Here is a 22,442-nt window from a genome sequence, read left to right as displayed (position 1 = left end):
TAAGTTCTCTTAATCACCGCCAAAAAACAACTTGTCCCTCCTGATATTGTTCCAGAACATTATGGCCACCCCCCCCCCCCCCTTTTTTTTTTTTAAATAAATTTGCAGGAAAAAAAGGAAAAAAGTGTGGGTTTGTCTTACACATGCTTTTTAAAATCCCTTCATGATATACCAAGTAAATATCTAGGGCTGTTCTACCCAGTTATAAAGCTCAGTAAAATACCTTACGGGAGTTTAAGTCCACAGGGCATGCAAAAAATCATTCAAAGACCGACCCCAACCATCTTTTTTCTTTGTCAGGCTTAAGACTGAATAAAATGGGGCTTTTCTTTCCACAGCAGCCTTTTCCATTTTCTTCTGTTTTGTTTTTCTATTTCAGTAATGAGGAATGCATCAAGAGACAGATGAATTAATCTCTAATACCATATGTGTACATGTGAATACTTCAGTATGTTCAAGAAAACAAGGCTTTCCTAACTACTGTACTGACTGATAAAGGCACTTCTTTTCCCCGCGGTTGTCCTAAAAGTGCACTGTAAATGCTCCCTTTCATAAGTCCTGAAGGCTCTGTGCAAGACACTGGAATTCCCATCTGTACAATGCATGCTTTCATCTGTGTGATCATCAACACATGTCGAATATGTTTCTGAAAGTCTGTTTTAAAGCTATGGCCATGGGACATCATGTGACCACTGAATCATTTTCTTCCAGCTGAGGGTACATTTTATCTTGCCAGACATTTTCATAGTTTGTGCAAGCAGTTCCTGAAGTCTGATTCAGCTGCTCATGATGTGGCTGTCTGCTTGTCTGAGTGCAGGGGAAGGTTTAGGATTTCATATTCCTCTCCACGCTGTGACTTTTAATCCTCTGAAATGTTTCCTGAGTGTTGAACATATGCCTGCTTGATTATTCCTGGCAAATGGTGTTTAGGAACAGTTTGTTGATTAATTCTAAGCCATACTGTGATGGTCTTCAAAGAACACCTTAATAATTTTAAGTAAGCCATGAGGAAAAGATCTTCTTTTCCTTCCAAAATACATTCTGCAGCAGCATTTTTCATACTAATGAAAATAATATTTTCATGGCATATTAGGAGAGCTTTTGGGGGTATGTAATGTTCTTATCTACCCCATATTTAATAGGATTTATTGCATACACCCTCCATTTAATGAGGTCAAATACACACAGCAAAGTCTCTTAACCAAACAAAATAAGTCAGTCAGCTGCAGACTTCAAGAAACTGAAGCAGTGGAACTAAAAATCTAATAGCGAACTATAGTTATCCCTAGAAGTATACTGGATTTTTTTTAGTGCCAGATCAGTGCACATACAATATGCTTAACCTTCCAAAACATTGATAACCAGAGAATTAGGTTATTACAGTGAGCACCATCAGCCAAATACTGACCTCACTCAACCTCTGTTTTTTCATACGAGTAGGTTAGAATCCTACCCACCACTTGGACAGTCAAGCAATTATACCACAGTGAGACAAACAAGTATGAATCAGAAGATATAGGCACATTAAGTCCCTTTTCAGAGTTACAGGGCTTTAGTTTTCATCTTAATTTGATTTCTTTTTCCTTGAGGATTTTCCTGGTTAGCTTTACACATGGGTTGCTGAAAAATGCCAAATGTAAACTGTTTAGTATAATCAGTACCATAACTGAGCCTAGGTATACATAGGCTTTCCTAAAATTGCACAATTCCTAAAATTATTCTTGACTTCAGATACACAGAAGGTCTACTAGGTGATCCAGCCCATTTCCCAGTCTCATTTATATGCTGGATTTTTCAGTGGTTCATCCAATCTAGTTTCAAACTGTCTCAAGCGACATGGCTTCCTCTACTTCCTGCAAGCCACAATTCAGTACTCTAATAGATCTTGCTGTCAGGATGTTTTCCCTGATATTCTGCATAACTCTTCCTTTTTTCATTTCATCCCATTAATGCAAGTTCTACTCCCTTTCCCTTAATTTATATCATTGTTTTTCAAAGGAAACATAACAAAAGTTTTAATGAAAAGAAAGCCTGTCTTATGTAAACAATAAAAATTCATGTTAGAAAAAACATTTGCCTTATTTCTATCAAGCACGGAATTAATACAAGGAAAGCAATACAAGCCCATAGCTCATGCTGTGCTGTGGTAAAACAGAACTCCAGCAATAAAGTTGTAAGACCTTCACTAATTCCACTACCTATTATTCAAGTAGGCTATAAATCTGGTAAACTTTTTCCGCTGGCCAAACTTACTTACTAATCAAGCTTAATTAGCAATTTATGTAAGGGCTCGATTCCAAGGTCTTTGAAGTTAGTAGGATTCTTTCCATCGGTTTCACTGGGATCTGGATGACGCCTATATTACACATGAAAACACCGCTGTGTTTAATAGTATGCTAACAGCACAAAAGTTAAGTAATGTGGCAATATCGAGAAAATACTTTTTCCCAATACCTTTTACATATTTTACTTCTGTGAAAGAGTCTTTCATGTAATCATCTGTATCCTATATTTTTAGAGCAATACAATTTTTAAAACCCTCTTGATTTTCATTTTAAAATTATTTAAGCTGTAACAGTATGCCGAGTCAAGTATCAATTTCTTTGACAAAGAACTCATTTTCCATGTGGTTTTAGTAACAAAAAGCTTTAACGTGTTTACGGTAGTTATAAAAGCAGTAACATGAGTACCTCTCCCCAGTATTACTAGACCAATTTAAGATAAGGTTTCACAGCTTTTCCCTACTTTCTTTCTTCTGCTTCTATAGTTATCTGGTCAGTTGACTTTCACAGAATAAATATTCCTATGGGAGTATAGAGGAAAGTGCTAATAGCAGCTGCATTCTACCTCTCTTGCATGAAGTTCAGAGACGTGAAATGCATTCCAGCATAGGCTCTCGACCAACCCTGCACTCTGCCTCTCAGATAGTTTGGGGTCTTTTATTCTGATAAATGACTTGGCATTCTGAAGGGTGGTCAATTTTCATCCAAGCAAAACAGGCTGATGTATTGGCAATGAGATAACATCTCACAGCTTTGCTCAGTGATGTATACTAAACCTAAGCAAGGCTTGAACACATATACACCCGTATCTAACATATGGACTTCATCTCTTTCCCTCTCTTAGGCACTCTCTCTCCCCTTAGCTATGTGCAGGCAAAACTCCCATGTTCGTGCTAAATCGTTGCTGGTCCTGTTAAAGTAAACAAAGTAGAGATAATGCTGCTTTTCTTTCCAGCCAGAAATGCTGGTTTCCTGCTTAAATGCATACCTTTGATGGAGGTTCACTGGCAGAACTTGCCTTAGGTAAAAGAAACATAATTATGCAATTTTCTGCTAAAATATTTTTGCCCTTAAAGAGAGAGGGGAACTGAGATCTAATCGAATCTCCCAAGGAGTGTCCATTTGTGAAATTAAAACCTTTTTTATTGCTCTAAGATCTTCCCTATTAAAAAAAAAAAAAAAAAAAAAAGAAAAAAAAAAAAAAAAAAAAAAGAGGTTTTGACTAGAGTTTACATGAAGCTAGCAAGCAGCAATATAAAGGAGTCCTGTGGCCTCTATGGGCTTCATACTGAGCCAGCAAGTCAGATGTTTTCGAAATCAAGTATATCACATTCACAAATTACATATATGGAATGGTTAGGCTATATATATCAAAGATACAGATCTTAATAAGACATGAAGTACAAACAGTCTGTATTATTTCTACATTTCCATATTCTAAGGTGAAAGGGGGCAGCGTTGTCTCCTTATCATGCTTGATCTTAGAAGTCAGTTTCTCAGACTTGAAATGAGTGAAGCTGAAAGGCTTGCAACATGCCATATTTAATGGAACTGACTGAACTAATTGCTGTGAAAGTACACTGTCACAGCCTAATAAAACTAGATATGAAGCAAGACTATGTTCACTATTGAAATGTTCTCTTTACACAGAATAATTACAAAGACAGATCACAGAGGTGGTGATGCAGTTCAATTCACAGTAGTGACATGTGGCTATTACAAGTACTAGTTAACAGATAAAATTTGAGACATTGTATTTCTCACAATTAAGGGGTCCATGTTTTACGGTTGATGCAAGTGAGCTGTTTTTCCTCCTCATCCCATTACCTAGCACACAGAAGAACAGCACTTCACCCAGCACGCAGCTGGAAAACAGTCCCTTGCCTGAAGCTGCTACAAAACTACACGCACAATATGGAACAGGCTAATAAAACTTTCCCATATTTTCCCTGATCGTGCCTTTTCTGATCTTTTCAGTGCTTGGGAAAGTTCTGATGCAACCTTTTACAGCTCGGCACTTCCCCCACTGGGCAGCAATAATCACCAGTGCTTAGGAAATCCACTTTTCTACACTGTTATGGAAAGAAGAAGTTAATTTGTGTTTCTCATCAGAATTTAATATAGAGTTGGTTGTGCTTCAAAGGCAGTGAAGGCACTAGAAAAGCCCTGTGCTGTTCTTTTCTTAGCACTCACCTGCCTTCCTCAGAGCAAAGGCTCGGATGGAGCAGAGGTATCCCTCCCCCTGAGGAATGATTTCCCTGGCATGCATGGTGATGCTGTTGCAGAAAGAAAAGGCAGGTATTGGGCTGAGGTCAGTTTAAGTATGTGCTGATCCACCACAGGTGAGGCACCGTTCATTAAAAGACTGACCCTTACCCCCCCTACGGTTGGAGGCTGCTGCTGCTGACAGATGCTGGTGCAGCTCTACCTTTAAAAATGAAGCATAACCCAAAAGCTGGACCCTGCTTTCACTTTACACTGCCAGGGGTTCCCAGTTAAAAATGTTTCAAAGCTGAAAAGTTGGGATGTTCCTCTGCAGCAGTTTTCTAAGCCTCTTAAGTTCCTGCATGGATTATAATAACCTCATTTCAGCCGCAGGGTATCTTCACTGACATCAGCAAATTTGGCTCAATATCCTCCAATAGATGGGCAATTTGTTTTCATAATAAACAATACCACAAATCACAAGAAAAGCAGCACAGCTGCCAAAATATCTTCAGTCCTTATAAGAAAAGAAACAGACTCCACTACAATCAAAGGATTTTGTTTTCATTTTGGTGAAGTGGAATATTGCATTCCCCTCTCAGAGGGTTTCTGTCTCTGATACCACTGAACAGTCTTTTGGCATTAAGGACAGTAGAGAGTATAAAGTAGCGTGGGTTTGCATAAAGCCATTCCGGAGCAGGAAAAAAATTACAAGGAAGACTTCAAGCAAAACTGAATAAGAAAACTATCAGGAATAGTTAATTCACTTTATGAAGGATTCACATTATTAAAACTACCACTTGTTTGCTGTCCATTTCTTTGAGTTACTATTACCATCCCAGTTTCTTAGCCTTTCTATGGAGGACAGAAAAATGTTTCTTTTTCTGAATGAGCATTAAATATATAACAAATTTATGATGAATACAGCAAGCAAAGTAAAAAACAAATAGAAAATAAACTTGTTTACAGGAATGTATGAGCATTTCTTAGGTGGCAAAGCTCATGTACCTGGAGAAGAATCCTCAGACAGATGTAGTTTAATGGTGGGGCCTTTCTTGACTCTATATTCAAAGTAAATAGCACCCATAAACAGCTGCTATTCACCAAACATAGCAGGACTGGATTTGGATGCATATCCACAGACATTTCCATAGCCTCTGATCTGCCCTCTTCTTAAACAAGTAAGAGAGAACAGAGTGCACACTGTCTAGAGACGTACAATTTGGTATTCGAAAAGATCTCTGAGCGTGAGCTGTACCATGCCCCCAAAACATCTTCCAGTTAAGTTTTTGAGAGAGAACTTAGTAGCGTTAATTATGAATTTGCACTTTGCAACAGAAAACCAGTAAATAGCACAGCATACATATGTATATTTAACTGCCAAGGACATATTATTTTGCTTTTAGGTTTTATTCCTGTAGGCTTAGTTTGTTCTGAGATCTCATAAAGCTCAAGTCCAAGCAAGATAAAATTACAGCTGAGACAGTTCTCTTACAAAATAAACAGCATGTATTACCCTACAGTCATATCATACCATTATAAATAAGTTTCAAATGATGTAGAATACACAAATGAGTCTTTTGAACTTGGTTCAGGATTCAGTTTGGTAATTTGGAGTCTAGCAGAAAGGTCTGATATTTTCTTGCTCAAGTATAACTTCTTTCCCTTATTCTCATGCTGCTCTTTCCTGGCTCTTCACAACCCACAGGCTCTTATTATTATGGTGCAGGATGTCCTGTCTGTGGTTTTAGAGGAATGTGGGAAGGACATATTCCAACGTGTCTGTGATGCTCAGGACAACTTTCTTTGAACAGAGACCTGGGCTGTCACTGTAGGCAGCTAATATGTTTCAGGAGTCATTTTTTCCTGTAACGTTTACTCGGTATGTGGTGGGTTTTGTTCATTCGTCAGAAAGAATCCACGAAGTTGAAAGTATGGAAATATAATATGAAAATGTATGTTCTTTGTTTCTGTCCTAAGGACCACATCCCTGGCAGTTGAGGTAAAACAATAACAAGAAATCTTTACATGTATTTAAAGAAAACTGAGTTAAGTTCTGACTTGAAACTTCACTGGATTTTGAGCCACTGCATCAGTGAGGATGCAGAAGGAGGCTGATCCTTTTGGAGTGGAAAGCAGAAGCAGTAAATGCTTGTTAAAACATAAAATGGAGAGCTGTTATTTGAAAACTGGCAGGCTTGATATGCATATTAGAGGAAGGTAAATGACATTTACTGCACGCACACACAAATTACTTCAGTGTCATGAAAAGGTACTTAAGTTAATCTTTAGCAAAATTTGGTCACTGTAGATCATTTACAGCAGTACAGTGCAACACATGGATGCATTTTCTCTACATTTTGGAATTTCTTGATGCCTTGCTGACCTGGTTCTGCCCCATGCCATCCATTGCTTTTGTATCTGCTATAGTACCTCGTAACACAAAAATTGCTGCAGGCTTTCAGTTTACTTTCACAGCTGAAGAATCTTGCTTGAAACTTAGATGTGCTTTGTAAATTTGCAAATTCCAAATGCCACCATAAAGTGTAATCAATGAATCCAGTCATTCATGTATTATTTATAAAAGATACTGGGGAAAAATATATTTGTAGGAAGAGTAGACTCGCATAGAAAGTATGAACTGAAATACTATATATCACAAATAGCAAAAGGGTACCATTTATGGTCTACTTTGAGATCAAGAATATAAATAAATATGAACATTAAGAAAGCAGTATTTCTTTAAGTAAACTGTTTAACAACTGAGGAAACGAGATAGACATAAGAGGGCTCCTTTAGAGCTATTAGCTGTTTGAATTGATTATTAAGAAAGTAGAAGGACGTTATCACTGCAAACATGTTTTCAATCACTAAACTCTCACTGACCTCAAAAGCAGTAAGATGATGCTCCAACAGATAACAGAAAATACGTACAAGACTTGACCATGATTCACACTGAGGCAAGACCTTTCCAGTGTTTCCAGCAGGATATAAAAAAAAATACATGAAATACTTGTCCCTCTTTGGCTGTCAGTGATATAAATTAAACTGACCACTAAATACCATGATTTATAGTACAATACCCTAAAACATAGTGGATTACTTTGAGTAACTGGTAGCTGTAGTCACTTCCCTCACTTTCCAGGCTGTTAGATATTATAATTCATTTTTCTACTAAAGAATATCAGCTGCGTTTTAAAACCAATGTGGGGTGAAGTGAGGTTAAGGGTGCTCACTGGTTTTTCTTTCCGTATTCCTCCATTCAATACTATAATAGCGGAGCCCTACACAATGGAATGCCTCTGTCCAAGACAGAAAAAGAGAGTGAGAAAAGCCTGGTTGAAGTTTACAGAATCAGAAGGAATTTAGCTAATTCTATGATATAGCCGTTAATGTTATCTGTTTGACTCTGTTTTGTAAAATAAACACTTTATGAAGTTCTCATTCTGAACTTTAGATTTTCCAGAAAAAAACCCAACATCCTGCAGGTAAGGGATCTGAAAAGTTTACAGTTTTTGCCAACTGTTTAAACTACTCTAACACCAAATGCAATTAAAGGCAAAGGTGATCAGGCAAACAACTTTGCACGTTTTATACATAAGACTAAGTTGTAATGTGAAAGGAGGAGAATTTCAAGAAAAGTTTAACTTTATAAGAAGAAACCAGACGTCCTTGTTAAAATCTCCATGGTAATAACTGTATAGATTACATAGATAGTGTAGGTACTGTATATTGTGTTTCACGAATCACATTTTTCAATATGTAGATACATTTAAAACATATGGTTTCAACCATATATTTGTTGCATGTACCAACAATCAATTTGCACACGCACAGACTAGAACAACATGCACTGAAAAACTTGCAACACTTTATCAAGTTGTGGTCCTGAATGTTATTTTGCTTTTGTATTTTTTGTTTGCTCATGAATTTTGCTTTATGTCATCTTTCTTTCTTTTTTTTTCCCTACATAGAAACTAGTAACTCCAAACATGGATGCTTCAGAAGAAACAAAAGCAATATGGCTGTTTAAAGAAACAGGGAACACTTTCAGCAGCAGATTAAATATATGCCATGTAACTGGGAACTCAAAAGAGTTTGGATGCATGCATTCAAAACAGAATTTAGCTTATTAATTATAGTAATGAATTTGTACTAGGCATAATCCAGTTTCAATAAGTTTCTATGTAACGAGCTTGGGATTTTTTTTTAATAAAAAAGTTTCAAAAATATTAATCACAGTATTTCCAAAGAAAACATAATCAACAACCCGGGTTATTGATAATCTGATAAGGAAAATCACCCTGAGAACATTTGCTAGCAGCAGCCATTCCAACTTCTCCAAACTCCTGTCTCCATAAGTATTGATATTGCATACACGTGTCTCTCTGCGACTGTTTGCAAAAGCCCACTAGCAGATACGATACATCTTATTTTAATTGAATGACAATACTGAATATTTTCTCAATATGAACATTTGCATGTAATAACTAAATGCTGGAATTCCCTTCTTCAAATGAATGATACAACTTGTAAATTAAATGGCTCTAGAAAACTATTTATTTCACAATGCCTGTAACATCTAGTCTATTAGTTTAATAAGCAAACTTATGAAGGTTAATTATAAGAACTGTTGGTTTTCACCACAGAAAAACCAAGATTTTTATGCATAACTGACTTTAGTAAGGCATTTTAACTGGAAAACAACCATGATTTTTACAGCATAATAATCTAAACTCAGTTATTAATGAATCTGCTTTTAATGTAAGCTTTACGATTGAAGTAATTTACTGCAAAACGATATAGTGAGAAGGTATATAGGTATATAACTGTTACTGTTATGTAAGGATCAGATTTTTGTTCCTTTATAAATTTCAGGGTTCTGAATATTTTCTTGTTCTGCAACAGAAAGTAAGAAATTCTCTATCCTTCTCTTGAAATTAAACTGGGAAAAAATATTCAGGGTGAGCGAACTCTTTTGTTTTCAGGACATATAAGCATTAAACTCTAATTTAGCCTTTACCAAGACATGATTTAGAGTGGAAAAAATAGTGTTTAAAGATGTTGCTGTTATTTTTGTTTGGTTTTAATAATCACTCCCTAAGTCAAAATCTTTCCATGAAACACTTCTATTTCAACAAAATAACATTTTTGGATGAGCTTGAACTTACATATTATTTTCATGCTAATTTTTTTGTGTGCTAAATGTTATCTTTTATGACTTTGACTAAACACATTTAATACATAAGGCAACTTCAGCCACATACTTTATGAAAGTTATTGCAGTAGACTTTTTAACTTTTAAGTAACACGGCCATGGCAAAAATGTTAACATTTTAACATACAGAATTTTGGTTTCAGTGAAGTGATAATTTGATTCATAGACAATTCTAAAGCTTTGGCTTAAATAAAAGGAAAGTGTTTATTGATTCACAGTCTTCTGAACCTGAGAGATTTTACAAGGTAGCTGTGGCTGTGTAACACTAACGAGAGCTGTCTCGAAGCTTGGTGTTTAAAGTTAAGCTCCTAAAATTAAGCGCCCTAATAGAGCAGCTTCGCTGGCTGGTATGCTAACCCGCCACTTGCTACCAGTGTTCTGCTGGCAGAGCAAAGAAAGGCTGAAACTGTTTGTTGTGGGCAAGAGGAACATTTCAAAAGAAATCAGGGACTTCCAGTCTAGAATCAAGGCACATTAATTGGTTATGAAGTCAGGACAGACTTCATCCTGACAAGCCTGCTTTTAAAAGAAAAAGGAAGAGCAAACCAAGGGGTAGGGAGAAGAAGCTGAGTTACTGTGCAGTCAATGTACATGTGTTTGGTTAGGTCTGCAGCTACAACCACCTCACAGACATCTTATTAGAAAGCATATTTTACTAGAATATTCTTTTAAATCAAAGGAACATACCAAATATGTCCGTATTTTAAATCCTATAAAATAAGATACCTGTAACAAGACTTTTACAAATCAGAGATTACATGCTTTCAGTTCCCCTGAGGAACAGAAATAATCAAAATGATGATGCACGCATAAGTAAAGCCTGGGCTGTGCCAAGAATTTTAATCAACAAGGAGCTATGTCATGGCAGCAAAAGACAGCTGTGTAATGGGATAATTTTTAATGGAAAAATAGCATGGACTCCTTCAGCAATCATGGCGTTATTTTGTAGGTTGACATAACCGTCACTAACGGGATTTGGGCAGGTGGGGCAGTGCTCAGAAATTTTTGAGAGCTTTCATAGTTTATTTTCAGTTAAGCATGAGCAACAACAGGCACATACATATAAGCTTTCAAATACGTGTTGCGAGAAAAAATTAGATGATCAAAGACTGGAACCTTTATGCTGTTGGAAGTATTGGTCCCCTTTTCCAAACTGAGTTCTGAACCACAACCTTGAAAATGCCATTGCCTACTTCATTTGCAGGCAGACATCTCTGGAAGTTTTAAGGCTGCTAACAAGAGACAGGTAGATGTAACCTCCAGAAACAATTTGTTCTATGACCCAGTTAGATTATTTACAAAGGACAAACATGCAAATACGCAAACACAGGATACCCAGAGCATGCTGAACACCTCGTTCAACAAGCCAGGCAAAAAGTCCACCTAGGTCCCTGGAAAACAACTGTTGCTGTGCTCTGAATCACAATCAAAGCAGTAAATTGAAGCAGAGCAAACTGCTTTATTCTGCTGAAAATAAGCCCAGGCCTTGAAGGAGACCTGCCTGATTCTCTCCTGGGACATCAGAGTTCCTCCTTAACAAAGACTCAAGGGCATTTTTTCAGTTTTATGCAGGGACCGAGAGGCTTTGGCTCCATGTTCATCATGATGAGAAGTAAGAGAACAAGCTGTCAGTCAGAGATATATTTTCATGTAGTAATTACTGGGTTGCCTCCAGCAAGTCACTGGTTATCTAGATGTCACTACTTTAAAGGCCTCGCTCTCTGTCAGGACGGCACATCATGAGGTAAGATTGCACAGGTCAAACCCATGGCTTTCAGTTTAAATACTGCCACATGATCACAAGCACGCAAAATAAAACACAATGAACTTTCGAGCAAGTTCCTGGCAACTCGGTAAAACAGCAGAACAATGAAATGCTTTCATCTTTAAAATAAAACTATCTGTGTAGCTCTGCTCTCTGACATATGTTTTTATTCACCTCCTCTGAAGCCAGCAAGTACTTCTTGGGGTGGAGGGGAACAAATCTCCCAGAGAAACAAACTGCATTCGGACCTTCTAATACCACACACAGCCGTGCTGCCCTGGGAACAGCAGGTTCATCCCAGCTGTTAGAAAGGGAGGCCTGAGAAAAGTTGATCAGCAGCAGCATGGAGACTTCTCTGGCACGCATAAAAATACTGTCCATCCTCTCACTAGCTTTAACTTCTGGGCGATTATCAAAACTTGTGTACTTGGAAATTAACAGGTATTTGACCTACGTACAGCCTAATTGCAGATCCGGAAAGTAAAATCCACTTTCCTGAAGCAAGAGACACTTGATTGAATATCTATGGGGAACTGAGTAACTGATAAGTTCGGTCTGGCCCTCTGCATTTTGTCTTCAGTGCACAGCACTATCCCTGATACAAGCCCTTAATTTGTCCCGTTACACGCACATTTCACTGGTGTAGAAAAAAAATACTCTTGAAAAACCTGTTGCTTATCCTGCAGTGAAAACCAGGCATTAATATCAACATATTTCATTATAATTCTCCATCTGACCATACATCTTAGTCTGTTTTCGAGCGGTTATCAGCAGCCTGCCTCCTTTCCCTTTTCAAGTATGGCATGATGAAATGTGAGAAGCCATGGTATCGTCAGAAATCGTTTATCAAGCCTTGACATCTGTTTACAACTATTGCTGGAGTGGAAAAGTGGGAATTCTCTTAAATTTCAAAGATAGTATCTGCTGCATCCAAACATCTGACTAAAGCACACTATTTTATACCCAAGGAAACACACATCAAATGATTCAAGCAGCTCTGGTTTAACATAGAGTAACGCTAACACTACCAGAACTCAGTGACTGAATAACTATCAATGTTGCTAGTTTTACAACTTCGCATTACTGCAACATTGTGCAATTTAGCAGTCTAGAAACCTTCTGCAAATCAAGAGAGCAAAGCTTCTTTCTCAAAGCCAAATACAAGCAACTAAAAGGAGCTACAAGAACATTTCTGTGCATTTTTCCCCCCCTCTTTCCCTACTATCCAGTGACTATCTTGGTAACTGTGTTTCTCTTTCAGTTTTTCTATTGAAAAAAATGAAACACAACATGAGACTTTCAAAATGAAGATTAAGTTTTTATGGTGGCTATAGGCATAGCTTTTGCTTATGCAAGTTACCTCGTATCTCTGCCAAGCGGTATGTTTTTCTCCTGGTTTAGTTTTGGCTACTGTGTGTGGGTGGGCAGAACATTTTGTCGCAGGGACTGTATCTCTTTTCCTGTATCTAAAGAAACCTCAAAATCTGAATTGGCGTATTTCTGAAACTCAAAAATAACTCTTGGGCACAATTACTGATGCCATTGGAGAGAAGTTATTTAGATTATAAACTGAAAAAAGAGCAATGGGCATGAGGGAAATTCAGAACTTTCATATATATATATATATATAAAACTGTATCTTCAATATTTAGTCTTTTGTTTAGGTCAGGATGATTTTTAGATATGTAGAAATATTACTGTAGTTTAATCTCTTTAAAGACAAAAAGCAGAAACTTATCAGGATTTTGAATCTGATCTTTCTATAGAATTGAAAAGCTGATTCCTCAATTTACTATCAGAGGTTTTAGCAAGCTTACAGACCAACATCTGGGTACCAAAACCTCAATCATGGGCACAAATAGCCTACAAAGGTGCTGTCTTCAATCAAGACAATGCAGTAACAGTGCTTCATAAGTCTGGTTTTGATTTGAAAGTAATTTTGAATTTCTATGGCTTATTTCATACATACTTAAATTTGATCCTTCTCCTATGTGGCTTCTTGTAAAGAATAACAGTATTTGGAAAGGCTATGGAATACAGCCCATTTTCCAGCCAGTGGAAGATTACTCCCCTTCAGCATGCTACACTGGGCTTTGCTTAGAATCACTTTAAAAGCTCCAAACAACGTGATTTATACTTTTCCCTAAGTAGACCGTTCCACAGCCAATTTTATCACACTGTAAGGATCGCGTGCATATGTGCGTATATCTTCAAATACATTTACTCTGAATTTTACTCTACCTTGTCTACGTGTTTCCAGCTAAATAATTTGACCTTGGCCCAGGAAATTGCAACTAAACCAAATCAATGGACCTACAACAATTGGCGGAAAGATCTTCTCCAGGTGTTTCAGCCTTAAATTTTTCACTAACTTAAGTTGTGGTACATTGCACACATTTAGCTTTTTAGACTGCAGAAATCAATACTTAGAGACCTAATAATGCTAGTTAAGCCCCTTCCACTGTGGCAGTGTCTGTATTGTAGGTTGTCGTCCAGAATCCCAGTACTGGCTCATCACAGTAATCTTTGCTTTTGCAACAAGATGACTTTTCATAAGCAGCCCGAAACTGCATAAGTCTTGTCATATCCATACTGTTTGACGAATTCACGTCCATTTGGCATACACTGACATAACCTGACATCTCTTAGTATTGTGTTCTCCCCAGAATCATTTTCCTGTAGAGAACAAAGTATTTCAGGATAGTTTCTTGGTTCTCAGGTTTTTTTGTTTGTTTTATTAAAAGAATAACCTTGTATTACTAATCCTTTCCCAGCTTTCCTTTCTACCATGATATCCTTTTTCATGTTGCTGTCTAGAATGAGCTTCATACTTGTAGCAATTTTGGGGCTGTTAATTTACTGAGTGGTTAACTCCTTTTTCCAAGTCAGTAAAGTCAGTAAAGATAAAAAGTGCAACAGGTCCTAACACTAGCACTACTACCACTACTGTATGATTTCACTTGCCATTCTCTAAACATATTGAACACAGTTTCATCTCTCATTCTTATAATTTAGTCTTTTACCTAGGCTTCATCATGCCTACATTTTTACCAGAATAAAGTGGAATTAACTTTTTGCATACTACATCATAAAGTAGTTCCCAATGAAGTATCAAAGCTGTGTATTTGCAGCACATTACTTTCAGCCATTATGTAAAAAAGCATTGTTTTCCAATTTGTTCCCAGCCCCAGCACCCCCCAAAAAAGGTTGTGCTCTAGTGATTTAACTCAATGCCAGATTGCACAAACAGTAATGGTGGGAAAAGTGAGAAATTGAGAAATGGCTTCAGCAAGGAAAGGATGAGACCACGTCTTTCAGCATGAATATGGATCGAAGTGCTCATGTAGCCATAGGGCTACAGCTTCTACTGAAATAAATTTGAAAAAAGAAATCCAAAAAGATTAGTTTTTTCATGACCTTGTTTTTATGCTGCATATAAAGTATTTCAGTGGTTAAAGGAATTTACCATGGTAAAAAAAGTAACATGAGAATTGTCACATCGGATCAGGCTAATGGTCTTTTTAGAACACTATGTCTACATGGCACTGATAGAAAATGGAGTCTAAACTTGGAGCCGTAGGGAAAAAAAAAAAAAAAAGTAAAGTAGTAAAAGCTGTTTCTTATATGTCTTCATTCAAGCTGACAAAAGGTAAAAATAACCTCTTAGCCAAGCTGTTCTCCCACTCCTGCACAAACCTTTTCCCTAATATTTACGATGACATAAATACCTTACTGGCAACTCTATGAAAACCCTTGCTTCTATTGATTAATATTAGTTTAGCTGTAGCTTCTTCTAAGGAGTTAAAATCAAATTGAGAAAAAAAATCCTCCAAAAAAACAGAATTCACAGACCATGTACTTCACAGACAAAGCACTTGAGAGCTCATATGCCAGAGAAATTTCTACATTTTCAAATGTAATTGGAATTGTGTAAAACAGTGTTATGTTTGCAGGTGTAAGTCTCTAAGGCCCTCATAAATTTAAGTCCTTTAAGAAAGCATAACTTATTTATAGAAACAAGAGATCCATATTGTGCTTAGTCTAGTTTGTATTTGTCAGTATATCACAGTGCAGATTATCGCAAACTGCAATTGATTATTTCACATAGATCACAACGCCAGGGAGATCTGGCTGAGAGAAGTTCTTTAAGAAACTTGATGAAAGTAGGAAACAAAGGAGGCATTTTAAGTTGAAACAGATGTCTGAAATTTCTTAGTAAGGTGGTTCTTGGTTCATCTGCTCCATTAAAAGGTTAAGAAATAGCAAGAAGACCTGAAAAATGTAGGAATTAATTTTAGATGGATTTTCATTATTTCTTTGACTTCTTTGGAGCAGCTCTCAACCTCTGAGTTAATGCCATTCTTGGAGCAATACATTACATTCTTCATTATTAATAACAACATTATTCTTACTATGTTCAAGGTGACTTAAAAAGTGATACAGAATTAATTTTTTCAATATCCATTTCAGGCTCAGGTTTGACAAATGGTAGTCATCCTTCCTTGTAAAAGTCTCTACTGAATCGAACAGAGAAAATCTCTCACTTAGAGTGAGGTTTCTTTTCTTTTTAATCATGGGAGTACACGCAAAATCAAAGTTTTCCATAGAAGACTATTTCTTGAAACAAATTTTGTTTCCCATGGTACACCACATCTCCTGTTCTTTTGCACGTAGGTTGTTCATCATGGTACTTATCTTGTCACACACTACCACTGTATTTCTGCAGGACGTAGAGCTGAACTGAGCAAAATGAAATACTTTGATATTTCTATGTTAATTTTTTGTCCCTATTTCAGTTGGTGTGTCTTAGTTCAGAATAAAGTTAGTATCAAGTTATTAGTAACACCGCTAACAAAACAAAAAAATAAGAGACATAAAATCCTGCTGCTTGTATGAAAATCACAATTTTTTTCTCCAGTTTGCAACTTGACCAAAACAGGGTGAATCTCATGAGAAAAATGAAAGGCACTTCACTGCCAAGTTTCAATATATATCTCCAAACCACAGAGGATACACAGCTGTTCAAAAAAGCAAATGAAGAAAATGAGCACTAGTAAAACACCTGTTCTTCACCAACCTTTTTTTTGGAAACGAATGACCTCTTTATGTTGAAACTTAAAAACAAAATAAAATCTAATGTGATGAAGGAACTATCTATGCGAAAATTCAGCTTAAATTACTATGATGAGCTGGCTGGAAACAACTGAAGAAAGAGTGGTAAAGGCAGAAAGCACTAGGCAGCACTCGCAGTGTCTCACATGGCTCCAAGCTAACGCTCCTGCTCCCTCCAACTCGGCGCATTCAGCAGAAAACCCAGCTTGGGGAGGTCACTGTCTTCACAGTCTCCTGCTGGGACAACATCACTGACTGCTTTGCAGAGAAAAGGAGACCAAGCTTGGTCTTGGGACCCTACTTCACCACCTGACATAACTCAACCAAGCATCTGTTTCACAAAGTCACAGGAGTAACATAAAGCCAGAAATATTCCAGCTTATTGTTCAGAGAAATCAAAGTATGTTTTCTTAACAAAAGTCTGGAGAGTATATTTTGGAGTTATGGAATATTTGGAATATGCTTGCTGGCTCAAAGAGCCTCAATGCTGGGAACGATGAAATAATCTTTTTTCTTTTTTTCCTTTCCTGATTCCTCCCTTGCTTAGCAAAAACAGCCTTTGGACGGTTCTTATAAATAATCAGGGTTCCATTAAAGACACTAAACTTTATCATCAATTTTTCCTCTTTACAGGGAAAAAAACCAGAACCTGCTGTAAGATCTGCTTGGTCAAAAATGGAAAGCAGTAAAGTATTTTGCTTAAAGGGACTTCGGTTCAACCAAAAACAAAATCCTGAAAAAATGTAATGAAATGCAATATTTTTGCATGTGCTGATTGAAATGAAAAAAAAAAAAAAAAAAAAAAAAAGATCGAGGTCTACATAATTCTCTAGCTTTTTACGTGTTTTCGAGGGAATTCTTTACTTCTTTTCTCACCCCACAACAATTCCCCAAGGAACTGTTTGATTAGACCTATTGATGATAAACTCCGTTCCATCCCTTCCTTCCTCTTCCCCATTAGTCATTTATCTCCTATCCAATCTTTTACTAAATTCAATCTTTTTTTTTTTTTTTTTTTTTTTTTTTTTTTTTTTTTTTAAAAAAAAAAAAAAAAAAAAAAAAAAGTATCTGGAAACTACTTATTCAGAGAACAAGTTTTGTATATCTTAAATGTTAAATATTAAATAAAGAGTTAATGTGAAATATACAGCCCTTATTATTAAAGAAAGAGTAAACACCAGACAAACACTCACAGGTCTCTGTAAGACGCTGCAGAGCCTGGGCTCAGCTTGTGATGTTACAGTAATTATTCTGTCTTTTTACCCACAAGTTGCATAAGAAGTTTTTAAAACTTCATCAAAAGAGTGGCAGTTATGTCTTGGAGTGCAGCCACACTGTCCCTGGGCTTGCTATGGAGAGACTCTTTTTCCAGTTGCTGTTGAGACCATTCATACATTTTCCATGTTTCAAATAAATAATTATGTAAAAGTACATTTAAAAACTATGTACTTTGAGTGCATCAAAGTCAAAAAATAAAGCAACTCCCTTTCCCCAATCTTACTATTGTCCTGAATACCCTTATTTAATTCAATAGTGACAACATGCAGTTTCTGTGGTGGTTTATATCACTTGACCCTTTTCATCCTAAGACATCCCCAAATATCATTATAACCCTGTTTCTGCTGCACAGGCCCAATGTATCTTTAAGAATCTGCATAAATATAAAATAATTCCCCAGTTTTTGGAACTAATTTAGACATTATTATATAGTTTTCTTCTACCAAAAGACTGAAACATGTTCACCACATAAATATAGTCATACTGTTCCAGTCATGACTGGAGCTTACCACAAAAAAAATAAATTGATAGTATATTTACATTTTCCATAGCTCAAAATGGTTTACGTGTAGAAGTACATTATATTGATTATGCATCCATCATTTGGTATTAGCTTTATTTAAATCCCTTAAAATGAGAATTTTTATCTAAACTGGATGTGTATTTTTCATTTTGTGTCTTCAACAAAGTGTTGTGTTGCAGATAAAATAGGCACTCCCAAGTTACTGAACAGTCATAACTAATCTTTATAATACTATTTTGCCCATTAGTTAACAAAACACTGTAGAATTCTCTGAAAAGCACACCCATTCATGATTTATTTTCTTAAATTCATTTATTGGGCTAGAAAACATCAGCTGGTTAAAATTAAAGGAGGAAAAGACAGTTTTAATTAATGTCTTCTTCAGGAACCAAGTTCCTAATGTTGCTGAAGTGATCTGTTTTGACAGTTTCAAAACAAAAAATCCCGTTTGTATGTTTGAAATGATTTTTCAATTTGAAATTTAAGACACACAAAATATTACGTCCAATGAAAATGAAATATTCGGATTGCTCAAAAGCAAAATATTTTTTTTCACATGGATGGCGCGCTGAAAATGGAGACATTGTGCTGATTTGAAATGTAATACAAATTCTAAAACTTTTTTTACACATCTAGATGTATACACACACATATAGATAGATCTATATATAGAGAGATATACGAACATACATATGTAAATGCAAACTAAGAGGGCGAAATATATATATATATAAGAGCACATATTTATGCCCACAAGAGTAATCTTTGAAATCTAATGGGCTATTTGAGATGAAGGCTAGTAATCAAACATAATCTTTGAAATTTACATGCTTCTTGCACTCAGGTGCAACAATAATAAACTCTCAGATCAACTGTGTTCTATCTCAAACAGAAATATCTAAATCAATAGATTCTTTGAAGAATGAAAGGAAATAAAAGGAATTTAAAACTTTGAAAGGAATTCAAAGGGTACTCCCAGTATCCCTCTCAGGGTTTATATTAGAACCTCAAGACATGCTTAAACATCTGAAAGGGCTTTGGCTATAAACACAGATTTCTAGAGGAGCATCTTAAAACTTCAAGGACCGTTTCTGGTACAAAAAATAACTGATAGATACTTTAAAAAGAAAATCTTTAGTGCTGATAAATTAGCTGATAAGACAGATAACTATTGACCATCTTTAGGAAAAAGCACAGGAAGGTGTTGAGCAGATGATTTAGGGGCTTTTTACCAAACAAATTTCAAAACTTGAAAAAACTCTTAACTTTCTAAACACAATTAAAATTTTTTAAAAACTGTATTTTTCCCCTGTCTTTACTCAGCACTCTTTAAAGATGTAACTGACAGTATTAGGATCACTGTGGAGTATTCAGTTTAGCAGTAGGCTTGAATTATTCCTTCTTAAATATTCCACACAGCTGGAAGTTGTCAGCACAAGGAATAAGAACAAGGGGGCTGCAAACAGTCTCCTGCAAGTAAGTACAGGCATGCTGGCACTCTTCCATATTTATTTATTTTTAAGGCTGTGCTAAGGATGTAAGGGTTTGATTCTATCATTTGTCCTGGTTTTGTCCTACTTGCTGACAGCAGATGATCCAGCTTTCAAACATACTGCCTTCAAAAGAAAAAATATTTCATTTATCTTTGCCCTACGATCAGTATGCTATGAAGCCCACCCCTAACCCCCGTTTCCCCGAATGCATTGCATGACTTTTTGAAAACAATGAAAACTGAAGAGATTTCGATCTTACACACTGGTTGGGGATGAGAGAAGCAAATAACTGCCAGAAAAAAAAAATTCCTGAAAATCATTCCTCACAATTTTCAGTGCCTTGTAGTAACTGACAGATGTGACTGGTCTAGCATACCAACATTCTCCACCACCATCCAAAGACTTTAAGAAAGTCTGAATTCAAGTGTTACATCAAATTTAAAATTTGAAATTCTTATATGATAGTCCAGATTCAAACAGAGCCCAAAACTGGGAACATCTAAACGTAAAAATCAAAATAAAATTAAAATTCCTGCTCTGCAAACAAAAGTCTGTAAGTAAAAAATAGGGAAAATTCTTCACTGGCAAGAAGGCAGTGGAATTAGATTAATGAGTTTTTCAAATTAAAATTGATTTGGGTATTCAAGTTTGTGCAAGAATTTCTCATGTCTGAAAAACAAACAATAAACTGCAAGCTAAGTCCAAGCCCTAAAAATTTGGGCTTTAATGTCATCTTAACTAATCAACCAGTGTTCATCCACCAGTGTAGTTTAATGAAGTGCACTATTACTCATCTCTTATCAACTTCCGCAATAAGGCAAGCAGAATGTCCATTTCACTAACAGCTGCAAGAGGCTCCAGCAGTCTCTGGCCCTGGGAGATGCTTACCAGATGTATCTGCCCCAGACAATAGGTATCCCAAGATGTTCAATGTCACTGACTTCAAGAAAAAACAAGTAAAAGTCTGGAAAGCATTCCTTTAGGAATATGCCTTGATCCAAGTATTTCAAATAAAATATTCAGGGTTTAAGAAATTAGCATTTAGCTTTCATATCACTGGAAAGTTTCTAACCCACTATAATATGCTGGTTTTTACTTTAATGCCATTTTCTGCTAGCAGAACTGCTAAAAAGAACTTTCCTTAACTAGCAATCAAACTCTGACAAAGTAAAATTACTATTTTATAATGTACTATTGAAACAGTTTTATCCAAATTGAATAATATTTAATGCACATCAGTACTCGATACAGAGTAGAAGACATCATCATCACGGTTTATTACAGCACCAGAGAATTTGGTATAGAATGCTCTTCTGCCATTCAACTACATGTTTTTCTTGTGTTTTGCCCCACCATCCCTTTAACACCCATCTTTCTCCCCTCCCCATACAGCAATGAAACAAGCTGCTATAATGATCACTCATGACATCCTTCTTCAAATACCAATATTTTTCGCACTGTAAATGTTGAAATATGGGACTACTGTTCTATGGTTTCTTTTACTGAATGAAAGTAACAACATCTTCCATTAGGTAGAACAACCAATGTAAAGATAGGGCAGAAAGAATCCTGCCTAAAATTTACATGCAAACCAGTGCAAGCCAGAACAGGATGTTTTAGAATATGATTTTGTTTGTTCTTCACTTTAATAGTAAGCCTTAATGTACTCATTAAAGATTGGCAAGAACACACAGAGATAAATTTTTAAAAATACAGTTCTGGCTTAAACGAGACTCGTGTAGTGGTGAGAAAAAAAAAAAAAAAAAAAAAAAAAAAAAAAAAAAAAAAAAGAAAAGCTAAAGGCATATTTTACGTTTTGCTGTATTAACGGATGATAAAAACTAATGGCAGAAAAAGAGAAGCGAACAATTTCTATGTAATGTACAGATACTAGCATTGCACATATAGTCTGCTTTCTGTTCCTCCAGAATTAAAAAGAACCCGGTGAGTGGGGAAAAAAAAAAAAAAAAAAAAGAAAGAAAGAAAGAAAAAGAAAAGGAAAGAAGAGCAGACACAAAGAAAAATCTCAGGCCTGTTTTATATTGCAACCATTAGAAAACTGTGTAAAAAACAAGAAAACAGCCAGAACATTACAAGAAGAGAAAAAAGTTAAATTCTGCTATAGAGAAAGTCTACATGAGTACTCTCAGAAAGCACAAATTATACTGTTTTGGTAGAAAAATGTATAAATAATGTCAAAATTGTACACAGTTGTACACAATTGTAGTAATTTATTTTAGATTTTTTTCCTTTAAACTACGAAATTGAAGCTACATTTCAGCTTATTCAGGGGTGTACTTCTGTTGGATGATATCTGCTTTTTCAGAATTCTCAGTGTAGTGGTAAAAATACAGCTGTGACTGAAAAGGATGGAAGGTCTTTTCATATTTGCTAGAACGCTGCTGTAGTGATCATGCTGTACAGGTATAAGCAAGAGATTGTAGAGAAAACTATTTTACTGACTCCGGTAGAGTGGGAAAAACAGAAAAAGCCTTTGGTATCAGTCTATTCTTCCTATCCATGAGGCCCAAGAATTTGTCTTTCTGTCACCTGATGACAGGCTTAT

This window comes from Calidris pugnax, unplaced genomic scaffold, assembly GCF_001431845.1.
Source record: "Calidris pugnax isolate Ruff unplaced genomic scaffold, ASM143184v1 scaffold24, whole genome shotgun sequence".
NCBI classification, from domain to species: domain Eukaryota; kingdom Metazoa; phylum Chordata; class Aves; order Charadriiformes; family Scolopacidae; genus Calidris; species Calidris pugnax.
The sequence above is the reverse complement of the archived record's forward strand: the minus strand, read 5'-3'. Positions refer to the sequence as shown.